The 15693-nt window shown below is 48.2% G+C and overlaps 1 protein-coding gene across 2 annotated transcripts in view; it reads left to right on the top strand.

Annotated features, from left to right (window-relative positions):
- The window catches only part of VPS13D (vacuolar protein sorting 13 homolog D), a 2979414-nt gene that overhangs the window by 334898 nt on the left and 2628823 nt on the right, over positions 1 to 15693 (top strand). The gene's annotated exons all lie outside the window — the stretch shown is intronic.

Below are 15693 nucleotides of genomic sequence, written 5' to 3'. Positions count from 1 at the left end.
GAAAACTAGATGTTACATACCCCTGTGCGCTAGGTGCCTATCAGTTGTGTCTAGTATCTTCTTCAGTTTGTGAAAAAAACCATTTAGGAAATAGATAAAAAGTGGATCTAGGATAATACAGAAAGAGTGTATGACCAGAAAGGAGAAAGTGTCAACAAACATAATTTCGATTATTTTTACATTTATAAGTCAAATTATATTTTTTCCATAATTCTTTATTGAGAGATTAAAGGTGTATACATTCATAAAAGTATAATACATTTTAGTAGTCCCATAAAAGTCTAGGTATTTCACATATATAGTATAATATGAGGAAGAAAAACGTGTATATAATAAAGGAAAGGGGAGGAAATATTAGAAATTAAATAAAAGACAAAGTGTAAAGAAGAGAAAAGGAGAATAGTGGACATTGTATATTAGGAAATCTAACTCTGGCTAGATAGAATCATGTGAAAAAGTTAGACAAAGTAAATAATGGGATAGGTAAATATAATTTAGAAATCGTAAAATATGTTGTGTATATAATATGAAGAATGATATATATATATTTATATACTTTTGAGTGATGAAAGTTCATGAAGGGTATAAAATAGCTAAATAATTAAGTTAAGTAGATAAATGAAAAATGGGTAAATACATGGATAAATAAAAAAGTGAATAAATATTTGAGAGAGTAGATGAGTAATAAAGTGAATAAGGAAATAAATAAGTCAAGGTTTGATAGGAAATATATTTTTAATAAATATTAAATCTTTTTAACAAAAACTTAATATACGATGTTAATGACAGTTAAGGTACATAGCATGGCTGAAGACGGCTGTAATGCCAGAAACCGGTCCTGGGAAGCTTGATTCCGGTCCAGGGAAGACATGGCTTGGCAGTTCGAGCTGGACTGTTCCCATGAGGCACAGGGTCAGACTGATTTGCATATGGCCATGTCTGAACTGGGGTGGAGGAGTGAGCTAAAGAACGGTGATGGATTAAACCCAGATCAGTTGACTGGGGGTGAGTGTTTGTATTGTCAACGCTCCGTCCATCACCACCTTTGGTTTTTCTTTGTTCGCCCTAAGTTGGCAGGGTATGCTCAGACGTGAGTCCCTTGCTCACTTTGCCACTGGAGTCAAGCAAACCCGGCTGAAGACTGCTGTAATGCCAGAAACCGGTCCTGGGAAGCTTGATTCCGGTCCAGGGAAGACATGGCTTGGCAGTTCGGGCTGGACTGTTCTCATGAGGCACAGGGTCAGACTGATTTGCATATGGCCATGTCTGAACTGGGGTGGCGGAGTGAGCTAAAGAACGGTGATGGATGTATGTATTGCGACTTATATAGCGCACGTATCACCCGAAGGTATCAAGGCGCTTGCTTAGGGAACCCGTCCTGGTATTCCCCTGTGAGATACCCCAGCAGGGTATCCACAAGGTGAAAGCCAGGCATCCCGCCGCGAGGGGCTGTAGTGGAGATTAAGCAAGCTATTGCCCAGAGTCGCAGAGTGTGACCCCGTGAGTCGAGTAGGCACCGGAGCGAGAATTGTCAAGTCCGTGGAATTTTTGAGCCCGAGACCCACCGAGGCGGGGAATCGAACCCTGGTCCACAGCCGATCTCAGCTTCCAGGTCTGCCACCTCTAACCACTGAGCCACGCTTCTCCATTAAACCCAGATCAGGATTAAACCCAGATCAGTTGACTGGGGGTGAGTGTTTGTATTGTCAACGCTCCGTCCATCACCACCTTTTGGTTTTTCAGTTGAGGTACATATACAAATCCAATTTTGGCCTATGTAATACGTGCAGAATCATTATATCGTTGTTATTGATGCTATGCATACATACTTATCCATTCATACATGGCCTAATTAAGTGATTCAATATATATCAAACATGATACTGATGATAATAGACATGGATTTGTGTACCAGAAATTATTTGAAAATGACAAAGAAACTAAATTATTAAAAACATATGTAATTTTAAGACATTAAGAGATGTGATCATGGCTATCATAATTCATGATTGCTAGGTTTCTTTCCAGTAAGCATCAGCCTCAACAGTCACACTTGCCATCACATAATCGGGCGCTGCAGTATCACCACTGCTGTTACTGCCTCCCCACAGCCTTCATTGCCAACAGAAAGCTCCACCAGAACCTCCGGGCCTTTGACAAAAACAAACATTGTTAGAATGAGGACATGGGTAAGGAGGAAGAAGAGGAGGTATTGGATGATGCCCCTCCTAGAACAAGAGCAGAATGGGATGAATAAACCACTTCAGACTCAATGTCTACAACAGCAATGCAAGTTGTTCACCTACAGACATACTGCCAGGCTTCATTCACTCGTTGAAAAAGCATTCAGGCAGTTTAAGTTGGCCATACCATCCAAGAAAGTAGATTGTTTCTCTTATGACTTATTTGACCCACCTGTATAGACCGTTAAAGTAAACTCTATAATAAACCACATCTTACAAGAAGCTCACAGCATGATGGAAAATCTAATTATAGTTGCTGTCGTAGTGCCTGCCTGGCCAAACAGTACAAGGTCCAAAATCACACGCCTACCTGCCTTCTCTGCTGTCCTAATCCAGACTCTGTAGGACAGAGGTATCCACAGTGGTTTAATCTATTAGAGCAACTAACTTCCTGGCTGTTCTCAACATGTATGACCACTGAATGTGATCAGATACTTTACCTAGAGCTGATCCCAGAAGACAAGCACAGTAAAGCCAAAGTCATCCTTGAAGAATGGGAGAGCGTGTTGACAGCATTCATTAACTCTGCAATGTTTTGGCCAACACAGACTTCGGACACCAGCGGCAGTAGTGGCCCTACTTAGTGCTGCTTAGGATGTACGTCCTTCAGGCCTGAAGTCCAAAACATAATGCTTGACATGCTGTTTGATAAGGAATCCCTCTCTGGATGATAAATAAATGATGATGCCCTACAACACATTGTGTATAAGATGGACCTGACCAGGTCTTCGGGAGTTCTTCTGAAACCCTGCCAGTAGTCCTTTTGTGGAGCCAAGAGTAGAAGCCAGTCCTTGTTCCATGGATATTTATCCGCCGCACCAATATCAGCAGCAACTTTTCTGTCAGTTATATCTCCTGCAGTCCCAGTTTGGTGCCCCACAAACAGCTTGTTTTCTCAAATAGCAGGCTAGATATAAAGGTGGTTGGTTCAAATCACAGGATGCAAGATGACACTGCCTTGTTGCCAGCACCAGTCCCTTTCTGCGCTATATTTTGCTGGGAATCCAAAGCACTGGACAGATGGGATAATTGAGTCAAGTACCTGAAGTCCCATCTGTAGTACTGTGTCCCTTTCCTTGTCTCTTACTAATTGCATTGCTTATTCTTTGAAGAACAACCTCTTGTTAATTGTGCGCAGTTCTTTACGCCCCGTTGGAAGTGTTGTGTCTGTTTCTATAGGATTCATTCGGAGCATTGCATTAGGTGCCTAAAGACCCATCAGAAATATTCTGTGCCGTTCATTATGTTTCACTGGTAGAGCTGCAACTACTTTCATCTGTCACATCTGGAGTGCTGTGTCCAATTCTACTGTAATGCCAGAAACCGGTCCTGGGAAGCTTGATTCCGGTCCAGGGATGACATGGCTTGGTAGTTCGGGCTGGACTGTTCCCATGAGGCACAGGGTCAGACTGATTTGCATATGGCCATGTCTGAACTGGGGTGGCGGAGTGAGCTAAAGAACGGTGATGGATTAAACCCAGATCAGTTGACTGGGGGTGAGTGTTTGTATTATCAACGCTCCGTCCATCACCACCTTTGGTTTTTCTTTGTTCGCCCTAAGTTGGCAGGGTATGCTCGGACGTGAGTCCCTTGCTCACTTTGCCACTGGAGTCAAGCAAGCCCGGCTGAAGACGGCTGTAATGCCAGAAACCGGTCCTGGGAAGCTTGATTCCGGTCCAGGGATGACATGGCTTGGCAGTTCGGGCTGGACTGTTCCCATGAGGCACAGGGTCAGACTGATTGCATATGGCCATGTCTGAACTGGGGTGGCGGAGTGAGCTAAAGAACGGTGATGAATTAAACCCAGATCAGTTGACTGGGGGTGAGTGTTTGTATTGTCAACGCTCCGTCCATCACCACCTTTGGTTTTTCTTTGTTCGCCCTAAGTTGGCAGGGTATGCTCAGACGTGAGTCCCTTGCTCACTTTGCCACTGGAGTCAAGCAAGCCCGGCTGAAGATGGCTGTAATGCCAGAAACCGGTCCTGGGAAGCTTGATTCCGGTCCAGGGATGACATGGCTTGGCAGTTCGGGCTGGACTGTTCCCATGAGGCACAGAGTCGGACTGATTTGCATATGGCCATGTCTGAACTGGGGTGGCGGAGTGAGCTAAAGAACGATGATGGAATAAACCCAGATCAGTTGACTGGGGGTGTGTGTTTGTATTGTCAATGCTCCGTCCATCACCACTTCTGTTTTTTCTTTGTTCGCCCTAAGTTGGCAGGGTATGCTCAGACGTGAGTCCCTTGCTCACTTTGCCACTGGAGTCAAGCAAGCCCGGCTGAAGACGGCTGTAATGCCAGAAACCGGTTCTGGGAAGCTTGATTCTGGTCCAGGGATGACATGGCTTGGCAGTTCGGGCTGGACTGTTCCCATGAGGCACAGGGTCAGACTGATTTGCATATGGCCATGTCTGAACTGGGGTGGCGGAGTGAGCTAAAGAACGGTGATGGATTAAACCCAGATCAGTTGACTGGGGGTGAGTGTTTGTATTGTCAACGCTCCGTCCATCACCACTTTTGGTTTTTCTTTGTTCGCCCTAAGTAGGCAGGGTATGCTCAGACGTGAGTCCCTTGCTCACTTTACCACTGGAGTCAAGCAAGCCCGGCTGAAGACGGCTGTAATGCCAGAAACCGGTCCTGGGAAGCTTGATTCCGGTCCAGGGATGACATGGCTTGGCAGTTCGGGCTGGACTGTTCCCATGAGGCAACGGGTCAGACGGATTTGCATATGGCCATGTCTGTACTGGGGTGGCGGAGTGAGCTAAAGAACGGTGATGGATTAAACCCAGATCAGTTGACTGGGGGTGAGTGTTTGTATCGTCAACGCTCCGTCCATCTCCACCTTTGGTTTTTCTGTGTCCAATTCTATGGCAGGACCGGAGACGAGGATTATGCTCATCTTTCTTTACTTTATTCACAGCAGCCATTCCAAGATAAACAAATATAAAACCACTATTCCCATGAACCATAGGGAATAAAACACAGGAACAATAGAGTGTGTCCATGTATAGACAGTTCTCCTTCAATGCACCAATCACAGGGCTCCAGGGAGTATGTAGTCCTCTGTTACTCTCCAGTCCCCCTCTTTCTTTACTGCTGGCAGCCAGATAAGTGCTTCTCGCTTTTTTCCTTCATGATTGTAAGCCTTTGAGTTTTGATGTTGTTTTTTACCTGTGTATTTTGTTTGGCCCTTTGTGCTTTCATGTTATTTTCGCCTGTGTCATTTCCTTGTGGGAGACTGTACTGGGACATTACTTACCGGCAGGCTGCCCATTGTTTCCACTGCACCTGGGCTGAATCTCCCAGGGTGTTTGACCCGCTGTTATTGCGAGCACTGCCCGCACCTGAGTTAGGCTGACGCCCAGCCCCCCTTGAATTGTGAGGTCACCCCTCTTTGTGTGTTCCCACTTACCTGTGCATTGCGTGGCCTCTGGTAGTATGGCGGAGTACAACGAAGAGCCCTACCAGGAGGATCAGTGGGAGGAGGACCCCTCAATGCCCTTCAATGGGATGAGGATTTTTATGACGCCGTTGATGAGTCTATCCACAAGGTGGTGGAGCAGGCCATGGCGCCTTTAGAGTACCGCCTGTATCGCAGAATTGACCAGGCTTGTGAGAAGCTGGCCAAGGCGGCACAGGCTCTCCCTGCTTCCTCGCCCGGCGCTGGCGCTAACCCAGCCGAGTCTCAACCCCTCCCGGCTAAACGCCCTAGGGTCTCTGGAGTGGATGGGGACGCGTTCGACCGCCTTGCTATCCATCCCAAACCTGTGTCATCCCCTCCAGGGGACGCTGATGGTGACGCGGACGATGAGGCCGGCCGGTCCCGTCCCTGGCATCCGGCTCGTCCGGACCCTGTGCCCGACGCTCAGAATCTGTGCGCGGACATGCTTGACCCTGATGATGTCCTTCACCCCCATTGCTCAGACTGGGCACCCTCTGAGAAAGTGGCCCAGTACCTCGCCAGCAGAATCCGCCGGCCGTTAGAGGCCACAGCCAGAAAATGTCTCAGGGCGGAATGCCCCCGACCTTCCCTGGCAGGGAAGGTGGCGGCAACTCCGGAGATTGACCCCTGGATGGCGATGTTTCTCCAGAAGTTTGTTAAGGATCCTAAACGGGGTATCGACAGATCTGGCGCGCTTGTCAGGACAAGCTCCTCGATGCCCTGGGCCCCATTAATAAGATATTAGATATGGCGGAGGCGGCCAAGGAGTCCGGCTCCCTGATTTCGCCCGAGAATCTCTCGTCTTAGGCCCAGCGCCTGGTGGTTTTCTTAGGAAACGCCAACTGCGCGCTATCCATGGAGCGGCGTAGGAATCTGTTAATTAAGGTGGACCTCAAACTCGGGGATTTGGCCGACTTTGAGGCGGGCCTGTGGCTCAGGGCGGTCTCTTTGGAGAGCCATTTGTTAAGGAGCTGGGGAGATTTGTCAGTACATTCACCTCCCCTTAGACAAGGCCCAGTCCTCAGTTCGGAAGGTCTTTCGTCCTCGGGTTTTCCGAGGGGCCGGACGTGGCAGGGGCCGCTCGTCCGGCCGTCAAAACCAAGGCAGAGGGCAAGGCTCCAGTAAGGGCAATTACCAAGACCAAGCGAGGTTCGGAAACTTCTATCCGACCAGAGGACGTCGAGGGAAAGGCAGAGGCGGCCGGGGCAATGGAGCATCCAATTCCGCCGGTGAGTGTTCTCCCTTCTCCCTTCTTCCCTTCTAAAAGTGGGGTGCCGTCTGGCGCGTATTTTCCAGGCCTGGACTTCTGTCACGGGGGACGCCTGGGTGTTGGAAACCGTCCAGGGGTTTCACATAGAGTTCCAAGGAGAGTCCTTCCAACCGGTCCCTCTCGCCTTTTCGACCGCTGACGCGGCGCTCGTCGACCAGGAGGTTTTCTTGTTGCTCGACAAAGAGGCGATCGTGGAGACTTTTCCCCACCCCCGCGGTTTTCTCAGCAATTTGTTCTTGGTGGACAAATCAGACGGGACGAAGTGGCCAGTCATAAACCTCCGGGAGTTCAATGGGTGGCTCGAGTACCGCCACTTCAATATGGAAGGGATCCATCTGTTGCGCGATCTCCTAAGGCCCAACGACTGGATGGCGCATCTCGATCTCAAGGACGCCTATCTCACGATCCCCATCTTCCCTCCTCACAGGCGGTTCTTGCAATTCCCTTGGAGGGACAAGGTGTACGAGTTCACCACCCTCCCGTTCAGTCTCTCCTCCACACCTTGGTGCTTCACCAAGGTTCTTCGGCCGGTGATCGAGCGCCCGCGGGCATCCGGTATGCGTTTGATAGTGTACCTGGACGATATCCTGCTCATGGCACAGTGCCCCCAGGCCTTGTCGTGTCACTTGCAATCCGTGATCTCTCTCCTTCAAAGCTTGGGCTTCATTATCAACGAGGCGAAATCCACTCTGATTCCGGCCCAGAAGGTCGCGTTCCTAGGCTTTGTGGTCGACTCGGTTGCGTCCACGCTCAGCCTTCTGGCTCGAAAGGTGGCGAAGATCCGCCAAGAGATCAGAAGGGCTCTAGCTCAGTCCTGCCTGTCTTTGCGCCAACTAGCTCGGATAGTGGGTCTCTTGTTGGCCTCCATCCAGGCGATTTTTCCGGGCCCTCTACATTACAGGGCCCTCCAGCGCCTCAAAGCCCGCCATCTGCGCAGGGGTCTCTCCTATTCTCAGAAGGTCCCCCTTTCGGCAGAGGCAAGGGAGGAGCTTCAGTGGTGGCTTGCCAATATGGAAGCCTGGAATGGACGGGCGATCTTCAGTCCTGCGCCCGATATCGTTATCGAATCCGATGCCAGCATGTCTGGCTGGGGTGCGCGGTGCGGAGAATTCACTACAGGAGGTGTGTGGTCTCTGCAGGAGCAACCGCTCCACATCAACTGTCTGGAGCTCTTAGCGGGCTCCTTCGCGATCAGGTGCTGGACCAACGACTCGGTCAGGTTGTGTGTCCTCCTCAAAATGGACAATATATCGGCGGTCAGGACAACCGGGTCACAGATTTCCACTCACGTCACTTACAGGATGCGAGTCTGTGGAAGCTTCATCCCGGGGTGTTTGCGGACCTCCAACACCTTTGGTGACCGTTCTCGGTGGACCTCTTTGCCTCCCGGCTGGATTTCCAGCTTCCTCGGTTCTTCAGCTGGAGGCCGGCCCCTCTGGCGACCGTCACGTATGCGTTCCTGCAGGACTAGAGGGGGGAAGCGGGTTACGCCTTTCCCCCATTTGCCATGTTGACCAGGGTCTCAGCCCAGGTGCGCCGGCAGAAGGCGGATGTGGTACTGATTTCGCCGGTCTGGAGGTCTCAAGCTTGGTTTCCGGTTCTTTTGGAACTTTCGTGGGATTTTCCAATCCTACTCCCCCGCTTTCCGACTCTCCTCCTCAATCCAGACGGAGCTCCTCATCCGCTGATCGCTCAAGGGTCCCTTGCTCTGATGGCATGGCGGATTTCCGGGGACGATGGGCGGTCCCAGGCCTTTCGGGAGCAGCTGAGAAGTTCATGTCGAAGACCTGGGTCGATAGTACGGTCAAAAGGTACCGCTCCTCTTGGAGACAATAGGTTTGTTGGGGTATGCGGCGGTCTCTCGATCCCGTGGCAGCAGATGTAATTTCGATCCTGAATTTCTTGGCCACTTAGGCGGAGGACGATTTGGCCTATAGGACCGTTAATACGATTAGGTCGGCCATCTCGGCCGGTCATTCTCTGGTGGATGGTTCTCCGGAGGGTGAGCATCCTCTAGTCTGTTGCCTCCTTCGCAGAATTCGCCTCTCGCTGCCTCCAGAGCCTCGCTATTCCCAGTTGTGAGACGTCAATCAGGTATTGAATCTGTTCCTATTGTGGCAGCCAAACCGTTACCTGTCCAGGAAAGAACTTTCGGCTAAGTTGGCCATGCTTCTTTGCCTGATTTCGTGCAGGCGGGTTTCGGATGTCCGCGCTCTGGCCATCACCGGCAGGATCTTCTCTCCTTCCGGGGTCACCTTCACAATCCGGAGGCAGACGAAGTGCGGGACGACCTCTATTTCATACCCGGCTTTTCCGGATTCTCCTTAACTCTGCGTCGTGTCTTGCCTCAAGGCTTACTACGAGATGTCGGAGGAATTTCACCCTCCTGGGAAGCACCAACTGCTCATTGCTCTAAAGAAGCCCCATAAGGCGGTCTCCTCCCTACGATTGCCCGTTGGGTGCGGTTGGTGATGCAGGAGGCTGGGATCAATCTCCGGGCCTTTGGGGCCCATTCCACCAGGGGGGCCATGGCCTCCAAGGCGTTTATCCTGGGAGCTCGTCTGGAAGACATTCTCAATGCGGCAGATTGGTCTTCGGGCTCCACCTTCAAACGGTTCTATTTTAAACCGGTGCTAGATATGGCAAATATGGTGGTGAGTAAGCTTTAAACGAGCATAATCCTCACCTCCGTCCTGCCATAGAATGAAAAATGTCCTATCTAACTTGACGGAAAGTTTAAATTCTATTAAGGACTCGGAGGCGAGGATTATCCCACCCAGGGTACCAGTTACTTTGTTACCTTCCTCACCCTCGTACTGGGGTAAGTAATTGGTTTTAAGTTTCTTGCTGTTCTCTTGAGTATGGATGCTATGTTCAGTGTTTTTTCCCCTGTAGGATTAAACCTTAGCCACTGCAATTGCTTATAATGTGCCTCTTTTCTGTCGGCGACTCTGGCAAACAAGATTCATGAGGATCTGAGGCTGACTGGCCTGGCTCGACGAAAGAGGAGGACTGGAGAGTAACAGAGGACTACATACTCCCAGGAGCCCTGTGATTGGTGCATTGAAGGAGACTGTCTATACATGGACACTCTCTATTGTTCCTGTGTTTTATTACCTATGGTTCATGGGAATAGTGGTTTTATATTTGTTTATCTTGGAATGGCTGCTGTGAATAAAGTAAAGAAAGATGAGCATAATCCTCGCCTCCGAGTCCTTAATAGAATTGAAACTGTCCGTCACGTTAGCTAGGAAATTTTTTATTCTAGTGCCCATTTCTGTGGTATTGTGTCCAGCTCTGGAACCCACATATGACTTGTGTCAAGTCTGAGTAGACAGCAGAACCTATGTGAGGAAATCGGGTGTATTATATGGTGTGGTTGTTTGACCTCACCAGGTAATACACTTACCAACCTTGTAGGACCCTTAGGTTTTGTTTGCTAAACCCTCAGCTCAACCCTGGGTGGCTGTGGCTCTGAGCAGCAAGGCTTACACAAAAGAAAAAGTGTAAAGAATTTCAACAATACTAAAACAATTGAAGAAGAAAACGACAAGACTCCAGAAGAAATCCGACATAAGTTTATAAAAATAGATGGTTTTCTTAAGTATTTTTAGACACCACAATGAAAAAGATCCACCAGAAGATTCCGGAGATGATAATAGTTAATCAGGTTATTTCACTCATCTGTGAACAAGCATTGGCAAATTCCGCAAATTTGAAACTTTGAAAAGTTTTCACCAAAATGTTTGGGCTAGTTTGAATGCAGTCACTTAGAGTCACTGTAGGTGACCAACTCCAGCAGGGAGTCAGCCAGGGGAACCAGCCAGGTCCTCAGAAACAGGTTGTGTTACAGAGTAAGGGACCCACAGGGCCCCTAGGAGGGCAGAGAAGTTAAGAGGTAGGAAGGGACACATCCTCCCTATTATATATGTCCAAACATAAATGGGTGTCCCATCAAAAAAACGTAGAGTGTTTTTTAACAGAGAAAGTTTTCATAAAAGTAGTGATGGGAACGGGGGGATTTATTTTGTAGTTCTATGATGGTTGCCTCTACAATGAAAATACCACTGTGAGTACCTATGTCCAATCTGTAGCCGTTTTGTGATTCTGTTAAACGTTATTTGAATATTCATGGACTGAAATTAATTAAAACCAAGATATAAAGCATTATGAATAAGATGTCATTTGATGGTTAAAATATGAACATTTCATAAGGATGTTTGTGCTGACATATAGAATGACCAATTGTTAAATTAAGTTGCATAACTTGTTTGTTGTACATTGGATACTTTTTTTCTGAGGCACCATAGTGGGCCAGTGTACAGTGCGCCCCAATCAACAGTTTCTGTTGTTTTTGTTTGATTTTTTATCTGGCAGGGGTCGGCCAGAATTTGGGACAGCACCAGGACACAATCGATAGTAATAACAGACAAAATTGTTAACCAGAATTGTTTAGTTAGGAGTGCAAGTCATCCCATTGTATTCAATCTGTAGCCGACCCAGTACTGCAGGTGGGAAGGGAAAAAAACCCTTTTTTAAATTTTAGCCCTCACTCACTCTAATAGTGACATGCTTCATCATTGGGCTCACCCCTACTCCTAAAGGTCGGGTGGGCTCAAATGTATTTCAGGGAGCCCTTATAATAAGGGTGTATGGGGGCATAACTTTGAAGATAAAATTCCTCACCCACTCCTAAAGTATCCTTTATTCATGAAGTTGGAGGGAAGGGTAGAAACAGTAGTAGGATATTCTGGATGCAATGGTCCTATGACCCTAAACTAAAACACCAACATGTTTCAGCCCTCTCTAGTGGCCTAGAAATTGGTCCTGGGCTTACGTCAGGGTGGGATGCGAAGAGGTCAATCAATCAAACATTTGTAGAGCGCACTACTCACCCGCGAGGGTCTCAAGGCACTAAAGGGGGCGGGGGTGGAGCTGCTACTGCTCGAACAGGTCTTGAGAAGTCTCCTGAAGGTCAGCAGGTCCTGGGCCTGGCACAGGTGGATAGGGAGGGTGTTCCATGTCTTGGTGCCAGGTGGGAGAAGGAACTGCCGCCCGTGGTCGTTCGGTGTATGAGTGGGACGATGGCGAGGGCGAGGTCAGCGGAGCGAAGCTGGCGGTTGGGGGTGTAGAAGGTGAGTCGTTTGTTGAGGTATGCTGGTCCGGCGTCGTGGAGTGCTTTGTGAGCATGGGTGAGGAGCTTGAAGGTGATCCTCTTGTTGACGGGGAGCCAGTGCAGGTCCCTCAGGTGGGCAGTGATGTGGCGGGGGATGTCGAGGCTGAGGCGTGCGGAGATGTTCTGTATGCATTGGAGTCTTTTCTGGAGTTTGGCTGTGATTCCTGTGTAGAGGGCGTTGCCGTAGTCCAGCCTGCTGGTGACGAGGGCCAGGGTGAACGTCCTTCTGGTGGGGATCCACTTGTAGATCTTGCGAAGCATGCGGAGAGTGTTGAAGCAGGAGGAGGAGACAGCGTTGACTTGCTGGCTCATTGACAGTGCTAAGTCCAGGATGAACCCCAGCTTGCGTGCGTGGTCTGTGGGTGACGGCGCAGCTCCCAGCGAGGCCGGCCACCAGGAGTCGTCCCAGTCGAAGAGGTCACTTCCCCCAAAGATGTGAGTGCACTATAAATGCTCAATTTGCATAAGGCACATTTAATAATCTTGTAGATACCAGACTAATACTTGCCGCTGGTTCGTAAGAGGAATTACCCCACATTAATAGGGTACCAGCTCCCTACGGGGCATGAAAGGAGGCTGTGTAGTCACACATTCATCAACATCAACTGTCCATCCCCGCTACAACCTAATTGGCTCTCTGCTCCCCTTTTGTCCCTCAGCAGGTGAAGTAGTCTTCAGTCAGTTCCTGGCACGTTCATCCTTTACAGAGCTTTTCTATGGAAGTAGTCCTCATGTAATGGAAGAAGGATGATGAAAATGCCTAGAGAATGCTGTGGATGTGATTCTGCAACAGGGTTCGTGCTGCGTTTACTCCTTGGTTTACAAAGGAGGTGAGGCGACAGTGTCGACATCCCTCGAAGCCCTCTTGGTGCTGGCAGAATTCCAGTCGTTCAGTATCGCAGTCACCAGCCAATCCTTCCTGGGTGAATAACTTGTCCTCTGGAGGTCTCAGCTGCACTTCGATGACACTGCCTGGCTCAGCAAACTCTGGTGCAATTTTGTGCATCGGGTCCCGGTTCCCGGTGCTGCACGGCAGCGGTTGGTGGCAGGTTGAAGACCTTGGGCTACCAATCTGCCCCAGCAGACTTCTCAGCTGTTATGTCCCTGTGCCGTGAACAAGAGGCCAGCTCACTGACCCTTGGAGTCTTAACTTTGGCTGGGCTCTTGATACAACTTCTCCTAGAGCAGTACCCAGCAGGCACAGTTCCTCTCCTCTGCTAGCCACCAGGTTCAGCTAGTGCAGTCCACACCAATGTAGCCTCTCTTTGCTTGCTCCGTGGTGCAACAGGGCAGACCTTCTTCAGTCGTCTTTCCAGTCCAATTGAGATCTAAGTTTGGGCTGCCAGGGGGACCTTACTTATGCTCTGAAAATCCCCTCAGGATAGGACGCGATTGGTAGCCAATGGGCTACCAAGGTCTTTCCACCTGAAGACCACTTCCTGCGCAGTGTGGCATCTTGGTATCCCAGGATTCACCATTCTGCCCACTTCCGATATGGCAGGACCCCTCTCTCGGCGTGTGGCACTCCCTAGCTCAACCCAGAGGTGTGGCTACCAAGAGGACTACAAACTCCTGGAAAACTAGTTTGGCAGCTGGTATTCCCTCTCCTGTCCCAAGATCCAGCCCGTCTGCCTGAACAAAGGAACAGCCTCTCTCCCAAGTGTTAACCTATTTGCTCTTTAAAGACGGTTTCTCCTTTGAAGCTCGCCTTTTGGACCAACACCCATGTGGCTTCCTTCAGGAGGGAGGTGACACCTCCTTCCAGAGCAGGCCCCTATTTTGTACTTCCCTGGGCGTCGTTAGTGCATCTCCCCAGGAGGACAGAAAGCTGTCTCGGCTACAGGACCCAGTTTGCAACAGCATAGTGTCTGAAAGACAGCAAAGTGGCAACTTTGCTAAGGTCACAGGAGACTGAGGGCACACGCTGCAACTTGTTGCATTATTTCCGGCCTAAGAATCAAGTTGGGCTTATCGCAACAAGTTATATGATACCCTGGATTGCCCAGTTTGTTGCAGCGTTCAGCAGTTAGCACAGCAGAGGGGTCAGCATGTAACTCTGCACTCGCCAATTGGGCGACCAAGCTTTTTCACAGCAAAAACAACAGGTCTGCGTTTTCACTGTCAAAACATGTAAAGTTACATGTTCTGCCTGTGGAATAGGTTTCACCCTGCCTTAGGACTTGATAAGCCTGCCACAGGGGTGACTTAACACATATAGCAGGGAGAAGTCTGGCTTTGACATTCGCTTAAATGGCAAAGGCGGGCCAGCTGTTTTAACTGCTCTTCCAGCCTGCAAGTGGCAGAATGGGAGTCTCGTTTTACTCATGTCCTACCTAGATTGACACAACAAGTGCTGCAGTCCCTGCAGTAAGGCATTTCCTTACATTATGCACCTAAGAGCAGTTTTGTGCATGACGTGTAATATTTCTATTGCATTTATTCAAGTTGCATCTCTGGCCAGATTTGACTTCTTTTCATCCTTCTTACTGTCACACTTTAGTATAAAGGATGGCTAGGTTTTTGGGCAATCACATTTCTTAGAGGGATTTCAAAAGAAGATGAATGCTGTAAAATATTTTAAATGGCAGTCCGAAGCTGTCTTGAGTGTAAAGATATTATGATGGATTCAGAATGTGCAAGGCAAGACTTTTTTTTACACCAAAAGGTTTACTCTCCATATATTTTTCAACAGTATTACTCCCATGCACAATCAAATTATCAGACTCTTATTCCAAAATGGATTATAGAATTAAATCTTAAATCTTTGAATAAGAGTGCCTTCTTAAATTGGGGGTGACAATAACGTTTCATGCAATAAATTCCCACCCTCTGGATTTTCCCCTTTTAAGCTTGGGTAAGTCAAACCTGCCAGACTTAATTGAGGAAAAAGGCCTCAACATTTAGGGTTGGAAAGCTCCAAACTCAGCATGTAATACCCTGTTGTTCAGAAAAAACTTTTAATTGATGCAATGTATATCACCTGCTGAATTCTGAATCCTGAGCTATTGGATTTTACCAGGTGCGATAAATAGCACCAAATCTTCTGGTGCACTCATTATCGAGGCCTTAGATGTTGTTCTACATTTGCAATGTAGGGTATAATAGCTGAGTTGAATGCACACACTGATAATAAAAGTTAATTATCCCCACACTCAAGATTTTGTGAGGGAAACATTTTATCGTACAGACATTTGTATAATAAGGTCAATTTGAAGTGGCGTCCACTTGTTTTATTGCCTACATATTGTGTCAGTATGACTTATAATAATTTGGAGTGCAATGATAAAGAACTAATGGAATGTACTTTTTTCTTTCATATCGGATGTTCTGGAAATTAATGTAACATAATGTAATGGCATGATGTTATTTAACTATACCAAAAATTGTGGTGCACAACACTGTACTTGTTTTTATTACCAATTGAGTTATGCTGATTAATCTTGCATAACGTTGGCAATATGGATTTTGCCCGAAGTAAGAGTGCTGGAGGCAGTAAATAAGACAGAACGTTTGTAAGGTTCACTTTGAAGACATTTGTGGGTATGATGACAAGATTTTTGGAG

Source organism: Lissotriton helveticus, chromosome 5_1 (genome assembly GCF_964261635.1).
Source record: "Lissotriton helveticus chromosome 5_1, aLisHel1.1, whole genome shotgun sequence".
Lineage (NCBI taxonomy): Eukaryota > Metazoa > Chordata > Amphibia > Caudata > Salamandridae > Lissotriton > Lissotriton helveticus.
Note: the sequence above shows the minus strand (reverse complement) of the source record. Positions and strands in the feature narration are given on the sequence as shown.